Consider the following 23298-nt stretch of genomic DNA (forward strand, 5'->3'; position numbering starts at 1 on the left):
AATAGGCTACAGCCCTGGCCCTTCCCAACCGCTGCTTCCCTTTCATGCCCCTCGATTCTTATAACTGCCATCTGGTTATTGTACAAATTGTAATTAGCTTTTCGCTCACTGTAGTTGACCCATGCCACCTTCAGAATTTGAAATAGAGTATTCCAGTCAACCTTGTAAAAAGCATTCTCTAAGTCTATAAATGATAGAAACGTGGATTTGCTTTCCTTAACCTACCTATCTTCTAAGGTAAGTCGTAGGGTCTGTATTGCCTCACGTGTTCCAACATTTCTACGGAGTCCGAACTGATCTTCCCCATGGTTGGCTTCTACCATTTTATTATACACTCCTGGAAATTGAAATAAGAACACCGTGAATTCATTGTCCCAGGAAGGGGAAACTTTATTGACACATTCCTGGGGTCAGATACATCACATGATCACACTGACAGAACCACAGGCACATAGACACAGGCAACAGAGCATGCACAATGTCGGCACTAATACAGTGTATATCCACCTTTCGCAGCAATGCAGGCTGCTATTCTCCCATGGAGACGATCGTAGAGATGCTGGATGTAGTCCTGTGGAACGGCTTGCCATGCCATTTCCACCTGGCGCCTCAGTTGGACCAGCGTTCGTGCTGGACGTGCAGACCGCGTGAGACGACGCTTCATCCAGTCCCAAACATGCTCAATGGGGGACAGATCCGGAGATCTTGCTGGCCAGGGTAGTTGACTTACACCTTCTAGAGCAAGTTGGGTGGCACGGGATACATGCGGAAGTGCATTGTCCTGTTGGAACAGCAAGTTCCCTTGCCTGTCTAGGAATGGTAGAACGATGGGTTCGATGACGGTTTGGATGTACCGTGCACTATTCAGTGTCCCCTCGACGATCACCAGTGGTGTACGACCAGTGTAGGTGATCGCTCCCCACACCATGATGCCGGGTGTTGACCCTGTGTGCCTCGGTCGTATGCAATCCTGATTGTGGCGCTCACCTGCACGGCGCCAAACACGCATACGACCATCATTGGCACCAAGGCAGAAGCGACTCTCATCGCTGAAGACGACACGTCTCCATTCGTCCCTCCATTCACGCCTGTCGCGACACCACTGGAGGCGGGCTGCACGATGTTGGGGCGTGAGCGGAAGACGGCCTAACGGTGTGCGGGACCGTAGCCCAGCTTCATGGAGACGGTTGCGAATGGTCCTCGCCGATACCCCAGGAGCAACAGTGTCCCTAATTTGCTGGGAAGTGGCGGTGCGGTCCCCTACGGCACTGCGTAGGATCCTACGGTCTTGGCGTGCATCCGTGCGTCGCTGCGGTCCGGTCCCAGGTCGACGGGCACGTGCACCTTCCGCCGACCACTGGCGACAACATCGATGTACTGTGGAGACCTCACGCCCCACGTGTTGAGCAATTCGGCGGTACGTCCACCCGGCCTCCCGCATGCCCACTATACGCCCTCGCTCAAAGTCCGTCAACTGCACATACGGTTCACGTCCACGCTGTCGCGGCATGCTACCAGTGTTAAAGACTGCGATGGAGCTCCGTATGCCACGGCAAACTGGCTGACACTGACGGCGGCGGTGCACAAATGCTGCGCAGCTAGCGCCATTCGACGGCCAACACCGCGGTTCCTGGTGTGTCCGCTGTGCCGTGCGTGTGATCATTGCTTGTACAGCCCTCTCGCAGTGTCCGGAGCAAGTATGGTGGGTCTGACACACCGGTGTCAATGTGTTCTTTTTTCCATTTCCAGGAGTGTATTTCGTAAAATGTGCTCGACTTGTGGCGTGCAGCATTAGGTTTCTGGCTCCAAAAAGTCCCAAAATACAAGGTTATTTCTCATTGGTCTACACAGCTGCACGGTGACAGGAACTCATGTTTACGATCTGTAACTCGTCTTAATGCAGCATTACCGAAGTCGTGAGTGAGCTAGTTTGCTTTTGCAATTATATTTGGACATTATTACGATTTCTTTAGCTTATTACTTCAAAAATATTCATAGAATTTCTGTAATTTATATTTTTTGAGGTTCTGATACTAATTGCCCGGGACTGTGACATTAACCGGCTGTTTCCAGCTCTTAAGTGATTTAGTGTTAGCCCTACTTCACTTCGGGTTTAAGGTGGACAATTTAGGTACTTTCGCGGTGAAAGTTTGATTATTTCAGTCTCATCACAGCTGGTTCCTTACATAGTACTACTCAACTCATAACTATGAGCATTACTTCTATATAAACTTTATACGTATTTACTTATGCTAGAGAAAAGACAGTTAATTGAAAAAAGTCAGCGCTAGTCATCTTGTACTATTCAGATGCTGTTCACAGTTATGTAACTTTACAATGACCTCTATCAACTACTGAACTCACCAATTATTTAATATAAATATTTTAACTATGTGAAATTTTCATCCGTGAATCCAAATACTTTGATAAATTTTAGAAGGAATGGTTAATGAAATATTATATTACTTTATTTTTAAAATTCCTGCCTGGAGTATGCAGGTAAATTGTTATAAATGTTTGCACCAGAATATTAAGCTCCATTCTGAGATATTTTCACTATTAGTAGCGTGGCTATGTATTATTCAGTTTAGCCTTAATTCAGCCATTTATTAATCAAAAATTAATAAAAGAGTAAATGTATGTGTACGACTGCCTACGTCCCTGACGAAACCAAATATTTGTTTATCAATTTTCCATAATGTTTTTTGCTGTAACTGGACTGCAAGGCACGTACTCTCATGTTCCACACTGTCATGGCGACCGTATGTGGGTGGCCTCTTGGACCAAAGACCAGTACATTGTGTGCCATTGACACCCGCAGTTCGGCGCCCCACTTTGGTACAATGCCAAGAGCATAGGGACTGCACCAACGACCAGGGGGGGTATGAGCTCATCTTGGACGATAGTAGATTCGGTGTGAGTAGCTATTCTGGTCGTACCCTTATTCGGCGAGAGATTGAGAACATGTAATACACCAAAGAACATTCACGAAAGTAATACGTTTGGTGATCCAGGTGTTATGGTGTGGGGAGGCATAACGTTGCATGAGCGTTCTGACCTCCAGATCTTTGAACAAGGTACATTCACTGGCCCTGACTTCATTTTTATGGATGACAATGCGAGAACGCATCGAATAACGGCGGTGAATGATCTCTTGGGACGAGAGGATCCTCAGCGAATACACTGGCCTGCCCGTTTCCCCGAGTTACGACCATCGATCACATATGTGATGTGTTAGGGAGTCGTATTGTAGCGCGTCCACGTGCACCAGCGACCATCCAGCATTCGTCAACCGCGCTGGTGGAGCGATGCCACGCCCTGCCAAAAGACCTCCTTACCAACCCTGTGGCCAGCGTGGGAGCACTTTGCAGTTAATGCATTGCCCTCCGTGGTAACCGGACACCCCATTTAGGACCATCCAAAACCCAAGTGGTAATGGTTGGTCATCCTAGGCTCGTCAGCCTGAAATATCGGGAATCCCTACTATCTTTAACCATAAATGAGACAAATATCAACTTCTCTCCTTTACCAGAAAGTGTAGGAGTAACAACGGATGACTATCTAAATTAGAATGAGCATACAACTGAAACGTGTAAGAATCTGTAAGAATCTGTTCCACACAAAAATAGAAGAAGCTCTCCCCTTTTTACACGAAAAAGAAACTTGTACAAACAATCCAATTATTGATTACATCGATGTTATCCTACAAGGCCTTTCTGAGGAAAGCTGAGGGCGCCTGGAACGGCTATCAATGACTGTGTTAATGAAATTTGCGATGTTCAACTCTTAGATTATACAGGGTGACAATTATTGAACTATATGAACGAAAACGTAAATTAGTTACAAACTACGACTATCCTGGTCGCACGCTCACAGACATACAGATTTCCATATCCTCCTTCTTCTCTACTGTCTTACCAGCGGACACTGTTCCTCATACCTCTCCTCGACCTCAACTCCCTTTTCTGAACAACATGGCAGAAACACGTGTTTCTGTCAGAGTGAAATCATTTCTGTCTCACTCTACCGTTCAGCCACTTTCTCAAATCCATCACAGTACCAGGAATCCGACTCTGGAGAAGCCTCCAACATTATATTAGAGAACTGAATAACATCCGACTTCCAAAAAAGTTAATGACATATTTCTCAAAGGAACAATAAGACAACAGTTGTCGTCGTACGCACTCGTTACCCTTGTACATCCTTCTTTCCAACCAAATCGTCCTCATATCCTGATATTGTTAGCTGATACAGTCTCCTTAAATTTGCTTTCCTCAGAACTCGCTATATTAGGAAACATCTATTTTGTACGCCTATAATTTTTTTTATATCTTCCACTATCATTATTGTTATTATTGTCATTACTATTGTCATTACTACTACCACTACTATAATAATAATAATTATTATTATCATTATTATTACTATTACTTCTATCACCAATCACGTAGCCGTATTACACCACCTCATTCAAACTCAGTGATGTGTTGATAATAGCGTCACTGTCACCTCAAAGGCATTCGTGACTGACATCAACTCACCACATATAATATCAAAGGTAACAGATGCTCACGACCGTTTTGGCGTTTATTTAAAGCAAACGTGATTTTCATCCTCGTGCAGGCGCTACTAGCGCCAGTCATATGTAACTAGCGTGAAATTGGAATAGACCTATCTTGCAGATGTAGAAACATGCTACAAACTTTCGTTTATGTCGCACATCTCCTTCTCGGTGTTGTCATCTTTTTCGTTCAGTGTGTACACTGATCAGTCGGAACATTATGACCACCGACATAGTATCGAGATAAACCCCTCCATGCGATAGCAGCATCACCTGGCGTAGAATGACTGCTAGTCAGGAACAAGCACGCTGCATGTAGTATCAGTAAGCGTGCTGTCTGTGTTTAGTTACATGGGGAAAGCGCGCCATCAATCTGAGTTTGAACGAGCGCAGGTTGTGATGACCCGGAGGCTCGGCACAAGCGTTTCGGAAACTGCAGGACTTTTTGGGTATTCGAGGAGTGTTGTGGTGAGTGTCTTCAACATGTGGCGAAACCAAAGAGAAACTGTTGTAACCGCGACAGGAACGAAACTTCCTGGCAGATTAAAACTGTATGCCCGACCGAGACTCGAACGCGGGACCTTTGCCTTTCGCGGGCAAGTGCTCTACCATCTGAGCTACCGAAGCACGACTCACGTCCGGTACTCACAGCTTTACTTCTGCCGGTATCTCGTCTCCTACCTTCGAAACTTTACAGAAGCTCTCCTGCGAACCTTCCAGAACTATCACTCCTGAAAGAAAGGATATAGCGGAGACATGGCTTAGCCACTGCCTGGGGGATGTTTCCAGAATGAGATTTTCACTCTGCAAGGTTCGCAGGAGAGCTTCTGTAAAGTTTGGAAGGTAGGAGACGAGATACTGGCAGAAGTAAAGCTGTGAGTACCGGACGTGAGTCGTGCTTCGGTAGCAGATGGTAGAGCACTTGCCCGCGAAATGCAAAGGTCCCGAGTTCGAGTCTCAGTCGGGCACACAGTTTTAATATGCCAGATAAGTTTCATATCAGCGCACACTCCGCTGCAGAGTGAAAATCTCATTCTGGAAACATCCCCCAGGCTGTGGCTATGCCATGTCTCCGCTATATCCTTTCTTTCAGGAGTGCTAGTTCTGCAAGGTTCGCAGAAGAACTTCTGTAAAGTTTGGAAGGTAGGAGACGAGATACTGGCAGAAGTAAAGCTGTGAGTACCGGGCGTGAGTCGTTCTTCGGTAGCTCAGATGGTAGAGCACTTGCCCGCGAAAGGCAAAGGTCCCGAGTTCGAGTCTCGGTCGGGCACACAGTTTTAATCTGCCAGGAAGTTTCATATCAGCACACACTCCGCTGCAGAGTGAAAATCTCATTCTGGCGATAGGAACGGTCGCGCGGTTGCCGCTAATGAAAACGCGGCGGGACCGAACGGGAGCGGCCCACGAACAAACAAGATGCACGAACGGGAATGGAAGGACAAGCACGACGACAAACAACCGAGCAAGACACCAATATCAACAATAAGGTAGTAAGCAACGGCCGGCCGGGGTGGCCGAGCGGTTCTAGGCGCTACAGTCTGGAACCGCGCGACCGCTACCCTCGCAGGTTCAAATCCTGCCTCGGGCATGGATGTTTGTGATGTTCTTAGGTTAGCCAAGTTTAAGTAGTTCTAAGTTCTAGGGGGCTCATGACCTCAGAAGTTAAGTCCCATAGTGCTCAGAGCCATTCGAACCATTAAGCAATGGGGTCACAAGAGATAACCTCACGAAATCAAAACAAAGTCAAATCGTAAATGGGAAATAACCACATGCAACGTAAACACGATGTCTGTCTGCGAGATATCAACCGACTCAACGCGAATACCAGACTGCCTCGCTGAGTTTTTTCTTTTTTTTCCCGTATTGAGTTTCGATTCCCCCTAAAGGGGGCGGGCTGGCAGCAGCTTATTACGCCGCTCTTCAGCCTACAGAATTTGTTTTAAAAAGATGAAGATAAGAAAAAATAATAACAGTTGGCGATAAAATCGGTGACTTACAGGTAAAATGGCAGAAAATGCTGGAGCTTAAAACATAAAACACAGGATTGATGATGCTAATAAAATACACAGGAGGCAGAAAAATAATAGACAGACAATTAAAAAACACGGCGACAGTCTGGGTTCTGTTCGCAAGAGATATAAAATGCACACCCAGCGACAGCATGATTTCCGTTCGCAACACTGTGGAAAGACGCACAACACTGAACACTCACTTAAACACTGCACTAAAAAGTTGGCACAAATATGACATACCACACCCGAGAGCAGGTGGGGGAAACTGGTCAGATGACGGGAAAAAAAGGGGGGGAAGGAGAGGAAAAGTGAAGTGGGAGGGGGGAAAGGAGCCAATGGAAGAGGAGGATCCAGAAGAGGGGTGGGGGGTGCTGAGCAGACGTGCCAGGGAGTGGGGAAGGCAGAGGAGGGGAGTACGAAAGGACTTGGGGGGGGGGGGGGGAGAAGGGAGAGGGTAGGCAGGGAGAAAACACAGGATGGAAGGGGGGAGGAAAAGGCAGCCCAGGGAAAGGATGGAGGAAAGGAGGGGGTGAGGATCGGAGTTGATAGGAGGGATAAATGGAGGGAGAGAGGGCACCATCTGGGAGGGGGAGTTGATGGAAGCCACTTTGGGAAAGGAGATGTAGGGTGTAGAGATGGAGGGTAGGGGGGATACAACAGTGAAGACATGGCAGGTGGTGGGGATGGGAGAGGAGAGGAGCAACCAGGGGGTGAGGGGGTTCAAGGCGGCGGGAGATGTAGAGGATGCGGATATGTTCGAGGAAGAGGACTTGCTGAGTGAGAAGCAGCCGCCTAAATACACGATAGGGTATGTCGCTTTTGGCTCAGGGCCTGGGTGCTCCACAGTGGCGCCCTCACGTTAGACTCGAGGCCAGGAGCGCGCGCAGCCACACTTTACGCCGCGACTGCTGCAGAGACCTCTAGTGTTCATCGAGTTCCATGCCATCCGGCGCGGATTCGAAACCCGTGGTGCTCGATACCAGAGAAACAACGTCCAGACATCGTGACGTTGGGCAAATACCCTCAACACAGATGTCGGACGTCGTAGGGTGGGCAGACTTGTGAAACGGAACAGTTGTCGAACTATGGCGGAACTAACGCCAGCCTTTAATGCTGGCAGAGTACAAGAGTTTCTGAACACACAGTGTACTGAACCCTCCTAATGACGACCTCCATAGCCGACGACCCATGCATATGCCAATGTTAACATCGCGACATCGGCAGCTACGATTGAAATGGGCACGTGACTATCGGCAGTGGAAGTTGGATGCGAGAGAGTGTTGCATGATCTGATGAATCCCGATACCTTCTTCATCGTGCCGATTGGAGGTGTGAATCGGTCTTCAGGGGAACAGCTGCTTAACACCTATACTGCGGGACGGAGACAAGCTGGCAGCGGCACAATTATGCTCTGGGGAACATGCACGTGGTCATCCATGGGTGCAGTGGAGCTCACGCAAGGCACTGTGATAGCCAAGGAGTATCGTACATTGGTTGCAGGCCACGTAAACCTCTTCACGACGATCATGTTCCCCGAAGACAGTGGAACTTTTCATCAAGATAACGCATCATGTGACAAGGCCGGGAGTGTGATGGAGTAGTTCGAGGAACGCAGAGACTAGTTTCAATTGATGTGCTGGCCCCCGAACTCACCAGGTCTGAACCCTATCGAACACATCTGGGATGTGTTTGAATGTGGCGTCAGAGTCCGCCCCCCCTCCCAACTCCCTCCAGCGACCTACCTTCGCTGTAGTTATCCGTGTCAAAGTTCGACGTAGCGGTTATTAGATGGTGGACGACAGTGGGATTTTTCAGGAAGGTAATGTGACATGTCACAAGGCCTAGGAGTCTGATGGTGTGGTTCGAGGAACACAGTGGCGAGTGGAAAGTGGCGAATTCCAGTTGATATACTGGCTCCCAGCTCGCCAGATCTGGACTCGATCGAACACATCTGGGATGTGATTGATTGTAGCGTCAGAGGTCATTGCCCCTTCCCCGGAATTTACATGGAATTAGATCGCTTACGTGTGTAGATGTGGTGCCAACTCCCTCCATTGCTTCCATACCACGACGCGTTACCGATGTTATCCAAGCCAAATGTCGATATACCTGCTTTAGGGAGGGGGGTCATAATGTTCTGGCTGATTAGTGTGTGTGGTCCAAATTTCATCGAGCTATGTTAGTTGGCAGCGACACTTCACGCAGAAGTTAGTTTCGTGCAGTTTTGCACGTTAGTGTATTTCTTCACTTTCTCTACGTAACTTTTCCTCGTAGAGGAACGTGTCGTGTTATAGTGTCACGGTTACTGTAAGCGCACTCGCGCCCGGGTATAACCGGTGGCGGGGTGTCGGTTGGTACGCGTGGCCGGCACCTGCCGGCTGCAGGGCGTCGCCTTATAGGGCGTCGCGGCTAATGGCCAGCGACCGCTTATCTCGCAGATATCTGGCGCGGGAACACTGCTCCCGAAGGCTGATTACATCGACGGCGATTATCCACATGATTAATGGACGGCGGCGCGCGACGCTTTTTAGTGCACGAGTGTGACCGGGCGCGCCGTTACACAATGCGTTACGATAGGACCGGCGACACAAATTACGCACCGCTGTTCGCGACAAATCGAAAACCCAACCAGATAATTACGAAAGCTCGCCGCTACAACGAACGACCGCCGCAGGAACATTCGTCTGGCTGCGGTTCCAGGGCGCTCTTGCAAGACGTGGGGGATTCAGCCTCTCTCGCTTTAGCTACCGAACTGGCGACCAGGCGAGTAGGGGTAGTCAAAGGATAATAGCTGGAAAAAAACACGCCCCATACTCACTAGCTTCAGCTAGGAAATAGTAGATCTCCTCCTGTATCACAATTCAGCTTAGTTAGCCTGGCAGAAGCCGACCTCGGGGAAGATCAGTTTGGATTCCATAGAAATGGTGGAACATGTGAGGCAATACTGACCCTACGACTTATCTTAGAAAATAGATTAAGGAAAGGCAAATGTACGTTTCTAGCATTTGTAGACTTAGACAAAGCTTTTGTTAATGTTGACTGGAGCACTCTCTTTCAAATTCTGAAGGTGGCAGGGTTAAAATACAGGGTGCGAATGGCTATTTACAATTTGTACAGAAACCAGATGGCACTTATAAGAGTCGACGGGCATGAAAGGGAAGCAGTGGTTGGGAAGGGAGTGAGACAGGGTTGTAGGCTATCCCCGATGTTATTCAAAAAATGGCTCTGAGCACTATGGGACTCAACTTCTGAGGTCATTAGTCCCCTAGAACTTAGAACTAGTTAAACTTAACTAACCTAAGGACATCACACACATCCATGCCCGAGGCAGGATTCGAACCTGCGACCGTAGCGGTCTCGCGGTTCCAGACTGATGCGCCTAGAACCGCACGGCCACTTCGGCCGGCCGATGTTATTCAATCTGTATATTGAGCAAGCAGTAAAGGAACCAAAAGAAAAATTCGGATTAGGAATTAAAATCCATGGAGAAGAAACAAAAACTTTGAGGTTTGCCGACGACATTGTAATTCTGTCAGGGACAGCAACAGACCTTGAAGAGTAGCTGAACGGAACGGACAGTGTCTTGAAAGGGGGATATAAAATGAACATCAACAAAAGCAAAACAAGGATAATGGAATGTAGTCGAATTTAATCGGGTGATGCTGCGGGAATTAGGTCGGGAAATGAGACGCTTCAAGTAGTAAATGAGTTTTGCTATTTGAGTAGCAAAATAGCTGATGATGGGCGAAGTAGAGAGGATATAAAATCAGAATGAGATTGTCACTCTGCAGCGGAGTGTGCGCTGATATGAAACTTCCTGGCAGGTTAAAACTGTGTGCTGGACCGAGACTCGAACTCGGGACCTTTGCCTTTCGCCAGCAAGTGCTCTACCAACTTCTTTTTTTTTTTTTCTTCATTTTGTTCGGTATTGTTCGTTGCGTTTGGTCTGGGCGGACGTCACAAGACATCCGTTCAAGGTGGTTGTTGATTCCTTTACTCAGTTTTTTATTACAGAGGGCGAGCAGCGCTCTGACCGAACACGCTGAGCTACCGTGCCGGCATCCAACGGAGTTGAGTTACCCAAGCACGACTCACGCACCCTCCTCACAGCTTTACTTCTGCCACTACCTCGCCTCCTACCTTCCAAACTTTACAGAATCTCTCCTGCGAACCACAGTAGCTCAGCTGGTAGAGCGAACCACAGTTTTAATCTGCCAGGAAGTTTCATATCAGCGCACACTCCGCTGCAGAGAGAAAATCTCTCCCCCAGGCTGTGGCTAAGCCATGTCTCGGCAATTTACTTTCTGTCAGGAGTGCTAGTTCCGCCAGGTTCGCAGGAGAGCTTCTGTAAAGTTTGGAAGGTAGAAGACGAGGTACTGGCTGTGAGCACGCGGCGTGAATCGTGCTTGGGTAACTCAGTTCATAGAGCACTTGCCCGCAGAGGCAAAGGTCCCGAGTTCGAGTCTCAGTCCAGCACACAGTTTTAATCTACCAGGAAGTTTCAGAATATAACATGTATGCTGGCAATGGCAAGGAATGCGTTTCTGAAGAACAGAAATTTGTTAACATCCAGTATAGATTTAAGTGTCAGGAATTCGTTTCAGAAAGTATTTGTATGGAGTGTAACCATGTATCGGAGTGAAACGAGGACGATAGTTTGAACAATAAGAGTATAGAAGATTTAGAAATGTGGTGCTACAGAAGAATGCTGAAGATTAGATGGGTAGATCACATAACAAATGAGGATGTATTGAATAGAATTTGGGAGAAGTGGAGTTTGTGGCACAACTTGACTATAAGAAGGGATCGGTTGGTAGCACATGTTCTGAGGCATCAAGGGATCACCAGTTTAGTACTGGAGGACAGCGTGGAGGATAAAAATCGCAGAGGGAGACCAAGAGATAAATACACTAAGCAGATTCAGAAGGATGTAGGTTGCAGTAGGTACCCGGGAGATGAAGAACCTTGAACAGGATAGAGTAGCATGGAGAGCAGCATCAAACCAGTCTCTGGACTGATGACCACAACAACATACTGGCAGTTCAGGAGACCAAAGCTTCAGTAGAGAAAGAAACAAAGAAGAAATGGTTCAAATGGCTCTGAGCACTATGGGACTCAACTGCTGTGGTCATAAGTCCCCTAGAACTTAGAACTACTTAAACCTAACTAACCTAAGGACATCACTCACATCCATGCCCGAGGCAGGATTCGAACCTGCGACCGTAGCGGTTGTGCGGTTCCAGACTGTAGCGCCTTTAACCGCTCGGCCACTCTGGCCGGCAAACAAAGAAGAAGTAACAAATATGACCCTTCTGGTTCGAAGTGTACATCGAGGTGACAAAAATCGTAGAATATCTACTAATATCTCTTCGGACCTCCTTTTGTCCTGCTTAGTGCAGCAACTCGACATAGCGTCGACTCAAGAAGTCGCTGGCCGGAGTGTCCATGCGGTTCTATGCGCTACAGTCTGGAACCGAGCGAACGCTACGGTCGCAGGTTCGAATTCTGCCTCGGGCATGGATGTGTGTGATGTCCTTAGGTTAGTTAGGTTTAATTAGTTCTAAGTTCTAGGCGACTGATGACCTCAGAAGTTAAGTCGCATAGTGCTCAGAGCCATTTGAACCATTTCAACCACAAGAAGTCGTTGGAAGTCCCCCGCAGGAATGTTGAGCCATATTGCCTCTAAAGGAGTTCACAGTTCCTAAAGTGTTGTCGCTGCAGGCCTTTGGGCACGAACTGGACTCTCTACTATGTTCCATAAATATTCCATGTGATTCGTGTCAACAATCTGGGTGTCCCAATCATTCCCTCGAATTGTACAGAATGTTCTTCAAATAAATCGCAAATGTATGTTTGCCGGTGAATACGGCTCATTATCACTCATAAAAATTTCCATCCTTGTTTGAGAATATAAAGTCCATGAATGGTTGCAAATGGTCTCCAAGTAGCCGAACACAACCATTTCCAGTCGTGATCGGTTCATATGGACCATAGGACCCACACCATTCTATCTAAACACAGCCCATAACGTTATGGAGTCATCACCAGCTTGCACAGTGCTTTATTGACAGCTTGGGTTCATTGCTTAGTGCGGTCAGCGCCACACTCGAAACCTAACGTCAGCTTTTACCAACTGAAATCTGCACGATTTCCAGTCTCGTTGGGTATTGAATCTCCATGTATCATTTTGTTGAAGAGCTGAATTATCAGTTTCACAATTTTGTCACCACCATATTTCAGACTCTCCAGATTGATATTGCCTGATCCCGGTGATTTACTATTGTTTCCTGTTCTCAACGCCTGAAGTACTTCATTTTCTAAAATCTGGATCTCATCATCTTCATATCCATTTCTTCCACTGTTCCTTCTTCTAGATATTCATCTCTGTCCTCAATTAATATTTTTAGGATATACTCTTCCGAATTCTTTTGGATTATCAATTGGAGATTGGTTTTGCTTTTAATACTGACCATTTGTAGGGAAGCAGCCTACTCACACATTATAAATTTCACATCAGTCTTTCCATTGTGTGCCAGCCAGTCCGCTGTAACTAGCTCTGATGTCATAAATGTTGCGCAATACTTTAAAAATCAAATAAATAACCTGGAACGTTTCTAGCATGTCAGGAGTAATACTAAATCAATATGTGTTGAATATCAGTTCAATAACTTTAACCATTTTCTAAATTTGGATGTTTTTCTGTAAAAATCATTGGCGCAACAGAAAAGAGCTAGAAACTTAAAAATTTATATTTAGATTCCTTTTGCATAATAATTTAGTATAAACAGTATTCTGGATCTCACAAATTAAAATTTTAGTTGAAATTCATTATTTTCTGGTTTTTATCTTAAAAATTAAGGAAGCAAGATAGATTACGTAGGCGAATAAATATAGCTAGAATGTTTACATTTAAGTTGAAGGGAGATCCGCTATAATCATAAAGATGTGAGAAGTTTCAACTGAATAACTATAAAACTATAGCGATAGCGTATCTCCAAAGAGCAAGTTCAGAGCTCGTCTACTGCATGTAGTGTAATTAAATTAATTCTCTCGCCCAAAATAGTTGACTTAGCCACGTTAGACTTTTATTATGATTACTTACCTGTGTGCTGATTCCACATTTAAATTGAGAGCTTCATCGGCCATCAGCAAAGGAAGCAATGATTTATTCGATAACTTAAAGTCGTGCATTACTAGCCCAGCCGCTAGTCGGAAGAGCAGATTTGATCAGGCGTTCCCTTAGCCGTCCGCACCGCGGCTTTACGTGTAAGAACACTGCGTGAGAAGAGGAAGGCCCCAGTTCTCTCCAGACGCTGATTAGCGCACCACCTGTGCATGGAGTAGCGTCGCGTCGGTATCGTTGATATAAACAGCCTCGGATTCAGTAATAAGTTACTTGGCATACGCGTAACCACGAAATCGTTTTCGAGTGAAGCGTTAATTTTGGGATGATATTAATGATTTACCTTTAGTTTGCGTATGTCGTATTTTCACGTGCTGGCACAGGACAGACATTCTACCATTATTAGTGTGGCGTTTGATGAACATTATCATCAAATTATGGCGAGCATTCACTTAAACATTTAATTTGAACAGTTATAGTGGCATCAGCGCATTAGACTCTGAACTGCTCTGGTAGTTGGATTGTGTGGATTCTTTTTGGTCTGTGACTTTCAGAATGTAGTGAACATTTTAGAGAGAATGGTTTTTGATTATGAATCCCAGACAATCTCCTAATTCCTCAGAGCTATAAGCTGTAGCTATAAATGTATTTCTCAGATGAATTGGGCACTAGGAATTCTAATTACAGGCTTCATGTTTTTCTAATCACTTTCCGGTTGCCAATATTGTAGTTAGAGAGGCAGTGTTGAGAATGGCAAACAACAGCATTAAATAAATAATAGGAACATTAACACAATTATTCCACCCGCCTCCCCACACAAGCTTCTTTTGCTCTCCCAAATCCTAATTTGCTATTAACCTTGGGACATGTTCTTTCCCATGCTTCATTTTTTACCACCCTTACTTTTTTCATCACTTCATTCTTCCTTTCCTTGTATATTGATCTTGTTTCTTCTGATGTAACATTCAACCACCGAAGGAATGCGTTTCGGTTTTCTCTAATGAAGACCCCTCTTTCCTCTCACCTCCACTCTGCTGCACGGACGTGGTTGCTATCTTTTTTACGCAACACCTCTGTTGCTATGATTTTCACGTTAGTTTTTATAGTCATATATTTCCTCTGTTCTTCCTTCAAATGATTCAACCAGTTTCCTTCCCAACCTGGCCACAAAGAGTGGTCTGATAGTTCCGTCTTGTAGGCTGTCAATATTAAAAGTTAAATTTTCATCTACCTCAGTCTGGTTCGTTTTATTTATGCTACTTGTATCATTCCTTGCATTTTCCATGGCCACGAGGATTTCATTTTTACTAGATAGTTGTCTGATCCACACTGGGCTCCTCTATAAGATCTGAAGTCAACTGCCTTGAAACTAATTTTTTGCCTAATGATAAGATAATCTATTATACAACGAGGTTCTTTACTGTTCTGTTGCCAAGTATATTTGTGAATGTGCTTGTGTTTGAAAAATGTGTTGGTAATTTTTAGATCAAATTGTTCACAAATTGCAATCAATCGTTCCCCATTGCGATTATATCTTTCCTCTCCATGTTTTCCTACTATTCTGCAGGATTCTCTAATTCCTATCCTTCCATTCATGTTACCCATGATAATCAACTCCTTTCTTCTTGGGATTTTTTCAGCAGTCGCCCTGAGGATGGCCCAGAATGTATCTTTCTCCTTATCTTTTGTGTCGTTCGTGGGTGCATATACGCCAATAGTCACAACTTCCGTAGCAAATAATGTCATTTCAACAGTTATAATACGTTGATTGTTGAATGTCCAATTTGTGATTCTATTTTTTTTATTTTCATGATTTTCTTTATCATAAAGGAGACTCCTGCTTTGGCTCTTATTGCTTTTGTTTTTTTTTTTCGCTTGATAAGAGGTTGTGTTTCGTGCAGCATTTCCAAATGCTTCTAGTTATACATATTTAAGTACTTACAATATATTAAAGCTGTATCGAATAACTTTACAGAGTTTTATAAAAGTAAAATGCTCTATGTTTTTAGAACTAGTTACTTAACATGGTGACGCTAAAACCATACTCGTTGGTCGTGTACCATCTTGTACCGTGAAACAGAGGTAAGTCGTTTGCCACTGAACATGGGACATTTGCAACTTAGGTGGGTTTCGTTAATGTCTTAACAATTTTACCTGCCTCGAGAATGGAAATTCGTTTTAGTTTCCAATAGCTTCCCCTCCAAGCCATATTTAACTTGTAAAACGGTTTTTGGTAACGCTTTTGCTTAATTTGACTCCACGTACTGATTATTAGTGTGTAGCACAGTAATAATGTAACAGAAAGGCGACTAAGTACAGTAACGACAAGATTTTCTCGATTCAACGCTACTAAATTTCATTAGAATATTTGTTCATAGGGACATGACTGTTTTGTACTTTGGAAAAAAAACTTAAACGTCCACAGTAATTTCTGTAATTTCGGAGAAAGACTGCAGCACATGATTTAAAAATGGAATAAGAAAACACATTAAACTTCTATTACAGAGCTCGCTAGAGACGAAAGTCTGCAAAGTGTCCCAACGTGCAATACCCAATGCCATCATTTAAAAATGGAATAAGAAAATACGTTAAACTCTCTCCTGCATGTCATTTAGAAGTTAATTCTACTGAAATGTAAAGAAACAATCAGAAACTGACTTTTACTTCTAACTACAATAGAAGAACAAATTTTTCTGTGTAAAACTAATCGGAGCGCGGAGGATTGAAATGGTATACTGAGAAAATTAAAAGCGTAACCTGTAGAAATCCAGCTCGGCTACTTAGTATTTATAAAATAAAGAGAAATACTCCAAATGTTGCAAGGTGGAAGAAAGTTGATCTTCACGTGGTAGAAGAAAAAAAAAAGAAGCTGACATCAAAGATATGAGTCATGTAGAACATCGGGAAAATTTTAAGATACTGCAGAGTGATTAGATTGAAAACATGCCACTAGTTATTGAAAGAGCGATGATGTGGAAATTTGTTCTGGGCCTGCTGTTTTATCGGCGACGAAATTCCATGTATATGTCAGCATAATGTGCATAGATAATAATAACCAGCAATGAAGCAGCTAACCGACTGATGAGGGGAAACTTCGAGGGCACAGGAAATCTCGCTCGGTAGCCGTGGATTTCAAATACCCGTCCAGTCATCATGATGCAGATTTTCCTGGGTTTTCCAAAATCTGTGAATGCAAGCTTCGGTAGGATTGAGTACTTTAAACAGTATTCTTCTTTCTTTGTTTACGCTTATCTATTATCGTGGAGCACCAGATATTAACCTAGTGACACCAGCGACGTTCCTTAGACAGACTCCACAAGATACCACAAGAGAAATTGTCATCAGGCGTGACTGCCCAGCCAACACTTAAATGTGAGATTGAGTCCTCGGAGAAGGGTCCCCAACGAACACTTTTCGCTTGGTGGTACGCACATATACTCAGTGGATTTGAGGTCATGTGAACTAGAGAGTCACAGAAGAACATTATATTGAGTTTACGAGAAGCACTCCAGATCATTATAACTATCAGATTCGTCTCTTCTGATTGCCATCCTATCATTGTCTTTAGTTTCTATGGTCATAAAAACTGATCAACTGCTTATATTTGTTAATATATTGTTAATTTGTATTATATCGTTAATTACACAGTGCCGGAAAAAATGCAACACCCCGAGTATAAAACCATTTTATTGACGACTGCTGTGACATATACACTCCTGGAAATTGAAATAAGAACACCGTGAATTCATTGTCCCAGGAAGGGGAAACTTTATTGACACATTCCTGGGGTCAGATACATCACATGATCACACTGACAGAACCACAGGCACATAGACACAGGCAACAGAGCATGCACAATGTCGGCACTAGTACAGTGTATATCCACCTTTCGCAGCAATGCAGGCTGCTATTCTCCCATGGAGACTATCGTAGAGATGCTGGATGTAGTCCTGTGAACGGCTTGCCATGCCATTTCCACCTGGCGCCTCAGTTGGACCAGCGTTCGTGCTGGACGTGCAGACCGCGTGAGACGACGCTTCATCCAGTCCCAAACATGCTCAATGGGGGACAGATCCGGAGATCTTGCTGGCCAGGGTAGTTGACGTACACCTTCTAGAGCACGTTGGGTGGCACGGGATACATGCGGACGTGCATTGTCCTGTTGGAACAGCAAGTTCCCTTGCCGGTCTAGGAATGGTAGAACGATGGGTTCGATGACGGTTTGGATGTACCGTGCACTATTCAGTGTCCCCTCGACGATCACCAGTGGTGTACGGCCAGTGTAGGAGATCGCTCCCCACACCATGATGCCGGGTGTTGGCCCTGTGTGCCTCGGTCGTATGCAGTCCTGATTGTGGCGCTCACCTGCACGGCGCCAAACACGCATACGACCATCATTGGCACCAAGGCCGAAGCGACTCTCATCGCTGAAGACGACACGTCTCCATTCGTCCCTCCATTCACGCCTGTCGCGACACCACTGGAGGCGGGCTGCACGATGTTGGGGCGTGAGCGGAAGACGGCCTAACGGTGTGCGGGACCGTAGCCCAGCTTCATGGAGACGGTTGCGAATGGTCCTCGCGAATACCCCAGGAGCAACAGTGTCCCTAATTTGCTGGGAAGTGGCGGTGCGGTCCCCTACGGCACTGCGTAGGATCCTACGGTTTTGGCGTGCATCCGTGCGTCGCTGCGGTCCGGTCCCAGGTCGACGGGCACGTGCACCTTCCGCCGACCACTGGGGACAACATCGATGTACTGTGGAGACCTCACGCCCCACGTGTTGAGCAATTCGGCGGTACGTCCACCCGGCCTCCCGCATGCCCACTATACGCCCTCGCTCAAAGTCCGTCAACTGCACATACGGTTCACGTCCACGCTGTCGCGGCATGCTACCAGTGTTAAAGACTGCGATGGAGCTCCGTATGCCACGGCAAACTGGCTGACACTGACGGCGGCGGTGCACAAATGCTGCGCAGCTAGCGCCATTCGACGGCCAACACCGCGGTTCCTGATGTGTCCGCTGTGCCGTGCGTGTGATCATTGCTTGTACAGCCCTCTCGCAGTGTCCGGAGCAAGTATGGTGGGTCTGACACACCGGTGTCAATGTGTTCTTTTTTCCATTTCCAGGAGTGTAGTTCATCATTGTAGGAGGAAATATTGGGTCGGTGCATAAGTTCGTATGTTTTACCGCAAGACATATAGTTCATCATTGTAGGAGTAAATATTGGGTCGGTGCATAAGTTCGTATATTTTACCGCAGAGACGTTAGCCATCAACAATATTTTCTCCTTCACTATTCACAACAGTCTGCCAACGACTGGGCAACTTTTCGATTGAGCCGTGGCGAGGTGGCGCCAGTCTTATTTTGTTCATGTATCGTTGAGATCGATTGTGGTTGAGGTAAGCTATCTTTGCTTCTCGCGTTCTTACCTTGCGGCTTCGCAGGCGAAGCGAGTTGGTTGTCAGCCTTCGAAGGGAACCCTCGAGATCTCGTGTCATTCGCGGGGGAGAAGAGTATCAACGGCTGCCGAACGAGTGTGATGACCGTTACATGTTGTGGTGTGAAATTGGTTGGCCTTTTTGCTGACATGGGCAGCTTGGAGATACAAGTTCTGTGACTTCGCTGGGAACAAAATTTGGAGGGAAGCGGTGAAGCTGTGGAACCCACTCCCGCGTATTGTGCATCTGATATGTAATATGTCGTCGTAATTGTTTGTGCACCGATTGGTGACCATTATTTGAAAATTTTCTCAGAAGGTTTTTTGTGTCTCTTGCAATGAGATTATTTTATGTTGCTGTTTTTAAAGCCTGCGCTCTATTAATACAGTTGTCCATGTGCAAGTGAGTCAAAGGTTCTGCCCAGTGTTTCTATGTTTCAGAGTTATTGGAATGTCTTCGTGATTCGGCCTGAAACTCTGAATTGTGCCAGCGGCTTGGCGTGGAATGAAATGTCATCCGAGGTCTAGGCCTGTGAGTGTTTAAGAACCTGACCACTACCGGGAGTTGGTGACATATCGCCTTCCAAAGTTTAGTATTCATCTTCCTTCCGTCAAAGCGGGTTAAGCTGGTAGATATGTATTTTGTATGTAACCTGTTTGTATGCGGACTTGTTTTCTTAGCTATAACTGACTGGCAACTCGCTAAACCTTAAACTGCATAGCATCCGCTGAGATCCTTGGGCAGACTTTTCTAGTAATTTTGTATTAACACGTCCGAGTACGCAAACATTTATTTTTTTTAAGATCAGTGTCTCTGTTGTAGTTTTTTTAATTTAGTCATTCTGTCATGTTATGTAAAGGCATCTTAGTTTGGCACTAGTGCTCAAGTGTTATTAACTCACCCTTTACCTGTAATTGTTTCATTATATCCGTTTTGAAGGAAGCCCTATGTGGGAGTCAAGTTCTCAAGTTTGTCAGTAACCCCCTTTTCTTAGTTTGGAATTGTTTGTTAGGGTCCTGAGTACGTTGAATTTCTAATTGTATTTGCGAAGTTTTATCTAGTTGCTCGTCCACAATTTGTAATTCTCGAATTATTTTCTTAAAGACGTAATGCCAATAAACTGTCTTAATTATAAAGTGTGACTACCAACCATGATTCCACCCCACTTCCTCTTTTATGGTTTTTAAGATATACTGTGTAAGTGTGGTACGACGAAGGAGTCACGTATCAATACTGTAGAAATCAGCTGGTTTTGAGGCGATGAACTTGTCGAGCAACAATATGAACGCATTTTAATCCGAACGGAAGTTCCTTGAAGATTGTTCCACTGAGAGCGGAAAAGATGAAAACATGTGCGCGCAAAGTCAGGTGAGAAAGGTGGGTGCGGAATGAGTTCTCATTCCAACACCTGTATATCGTTTTTCTGTCAGTCTAGCAGAATGCGGGTGGACGTTATCGTGGACTAGCACAACTTCAAGCAAGTTTCCTGGTCTTTGTTTTTGGACTGCATCTGCAAGACGTCTCAGTTTTTGACAGTAGTGTCAACAGTAATGGTTACACTTCGCGAAAGCAATTCGTCGCTGTTCCACCAGATGCATAATATTATCTTTTATAAATGCGTGCAGGTCTTTATATGGGGAGTTACTGCTTTGTTTGGGCTCAACCATTCCTTCATTTTCCTTATGTTCGTATAAAGACATCATTTCTCGTCACCAGTAACCGTACAAAGAATTGGTGTTGTTCGCGAGCGAATGGATGATGACCAAGCATCAGAGCACATATGAAGGGCTTATTTCAATAGTGGTACAAGTCCATTTTTGTTCATTTTGAGATACAGAGTCTTAGAGTTAAATGAGAGCTGAAAAATCTGCAGATATATTCAAGTATATGGCTTCTTACTAGAGATGGACCTTTCTTTCTGTTTATTTGGATAATTAGTTTCAGAAGCATTATAGGCAGAAAAGTGGAGGTAATAGACTTTTCCCACTATTGAAATAAGCCCTTCATATGACACCCCGCTGATTTTGGTAATTTTGGCTTAGAGCATGCGGTACTCAAACACCAGATTTTTGAACTTTTCCCATTGTATGCAAATGCCACACAATGGAGGAATGACCACAGTTCACCACATCCGCCATTTCTCGAGTGCACCGACGTAGATCATTGTGGATTAATGCGTTCAAACGATCTTCATCACACCTCGAAGCTATTCCTCAACGTCGAGAGCCACAAATGTCAAAACTATCTACCTTAACACGAGAAAACAATTTTATTTCTGTGCTCTGTCCAATGGCATTATCCCCATAGATGACGCAAACGTTTCTTTGGATCTCCGCTGTTGTCACCCGTCTATTGAACTCAAACAGAAGAATATGTCGGAAATGGAACGATTTCTTCACTTGACCCCCCCATTTTCTAGCGCCCACAGCTCCACTCACTACATCCAAATGACAAAACGACAATATGTAAACTCAAATAGCAACAGTAAACCACAACTAAAAAGTTACAGTCGGTAAATAAACCCATAGCAACGAGGATAACAACAAGCAAAACAAAAACGCTAGGAACTTGTGCACCAATCTAATAATAACTTCAGACTATACGAAACACACATCACAGTAAAGGGTGCAAAACCAGTTGTATCAATACAGTGTAACCCCTCTGGCGGCAATTCAGGTCCGTATTCTCGCATCCAGACGATCGTAAAGGAGCTGAATGGCATCGTGTGATAGCTTATCTCAAGCAGTTGGCACCTTTTGTTGCATTTAGGCAATGGTTCTTGCAGGCTCTAGAGAACGAGGAAGTTCCCGCTTCACCAAGTCCCATATGTGACCAATTGGCAAGAGATGTGGTGATCTCATTGGCCGGGCCAGTTGTTGTACAGTATGAACAGCACGTTGTGTCCAGCAGTCGTATATGGGCTCGCTTGTCCTGCTGTTAAAGCACATCGCCTTCCTCTCGAAGAAGAAGATAGTGTCCCCGCGATGGTGCAACGTAGTGAGCACTTATTACTTTACCCTACAGAAACCGCGAGTTGTAACTAATGTCCCCACACACCATGGTGCTGGAATGAGGGTTGTGTGTCGTGGGTGAATGCACTCGGGAATAGAACGCTTATCAGGTCCACTCCCATTACGAAAGACAACCGGGCTGCAGTTCTTTCTCCTTTCGACTCTTTCAGGGGTGCAGAGTAGTAACGCTTGGAGGTACCATGCCATCAGTGGCAACCTGCCCAGAGGCACCTGCGGTATTAATCCTGCTGCAAGCAGACTGTTCCCAGTGGTCCCACATGACACAGCAGATGCCACATGTGCCCAGATTTCTTCCCTGGATGATGTTCGTCGGCTACTGCTGCTCTCTTGGCGTGCATCTGTACTGGGGTACGTCTAGAACCTGGTCTACAGGTATGAGAATGTTCCACAGACGAGTGCTGTGAACACCGCCATACTGCCCACACTTTGTGCCCGACATGTGCAGCAACCTGTCAATACATCCATTCAGTTTCCCGTAAGCGCATACTGCGTCTGTGGTCAAATGGTTGAAGTTGGGCAACAAAATATGTACTAGTTGGTGCGGCATGGTTGTAGCGTGGAATGAATGTTGCACACACTGTTTGCTTTTAACTCAGGCCTTTTACCACCCGCATAATCAAAACAGGGGTCACACAGTCAGGCTTTCAGTGTGCCATCTAATCGCCGAAGACGGTGACAAATGAATCACTTACTCAGAAACACCTCAGTATGCACATATTATACCCTGGTGCCACTGAACACAGTCTACGAAAGTATTTTCCGTCAGAGTGCACTGGCGCTCTATGAAGCATTACTCCAGTATTTGTAAAACTCTCGGCAGACGTTCACCACGTACCAGATATTAAATGACCAGCGAAAAAATGCTTCTATAGGAGCAAAAAAAAAAAAAAAAAAAAAAAAAAAAAAAAGTGGAAATATGTTCCTTTTTCTTCAAAAGCCTCTGACTGAAAAGTCGGGTACCAGCTACTTCATCCTACCTTCTTCAGCTCCTTTCAAATTTTCCTAAATATTTTGGCATGCAAGCAATTTCGTGCCTTTTTTAAACATGGAACTCACCTCAAATTTTCCCAAGCTCTTTTAACTGTAACTTACACTCACTAATTCATTGTTGTAAATCGTTCATACCCATCC

The sequence above is a fragment of the Schistocerca serialis genome, chromosome 1 (genome assembly GCF_023864345.2).
Source record: "Schistocerca serialis cubense isolate TAMUIC-IGC-003099 chromosome 1, iqSchSeri2.2, whole genome shotgun sequence".
Lineage (NCBI taxonomy): Eukaryota > Metazoa > Arthropoda > Insecta > Orthoptera > Acrididae > Schistocerca > Schistocerca serialis.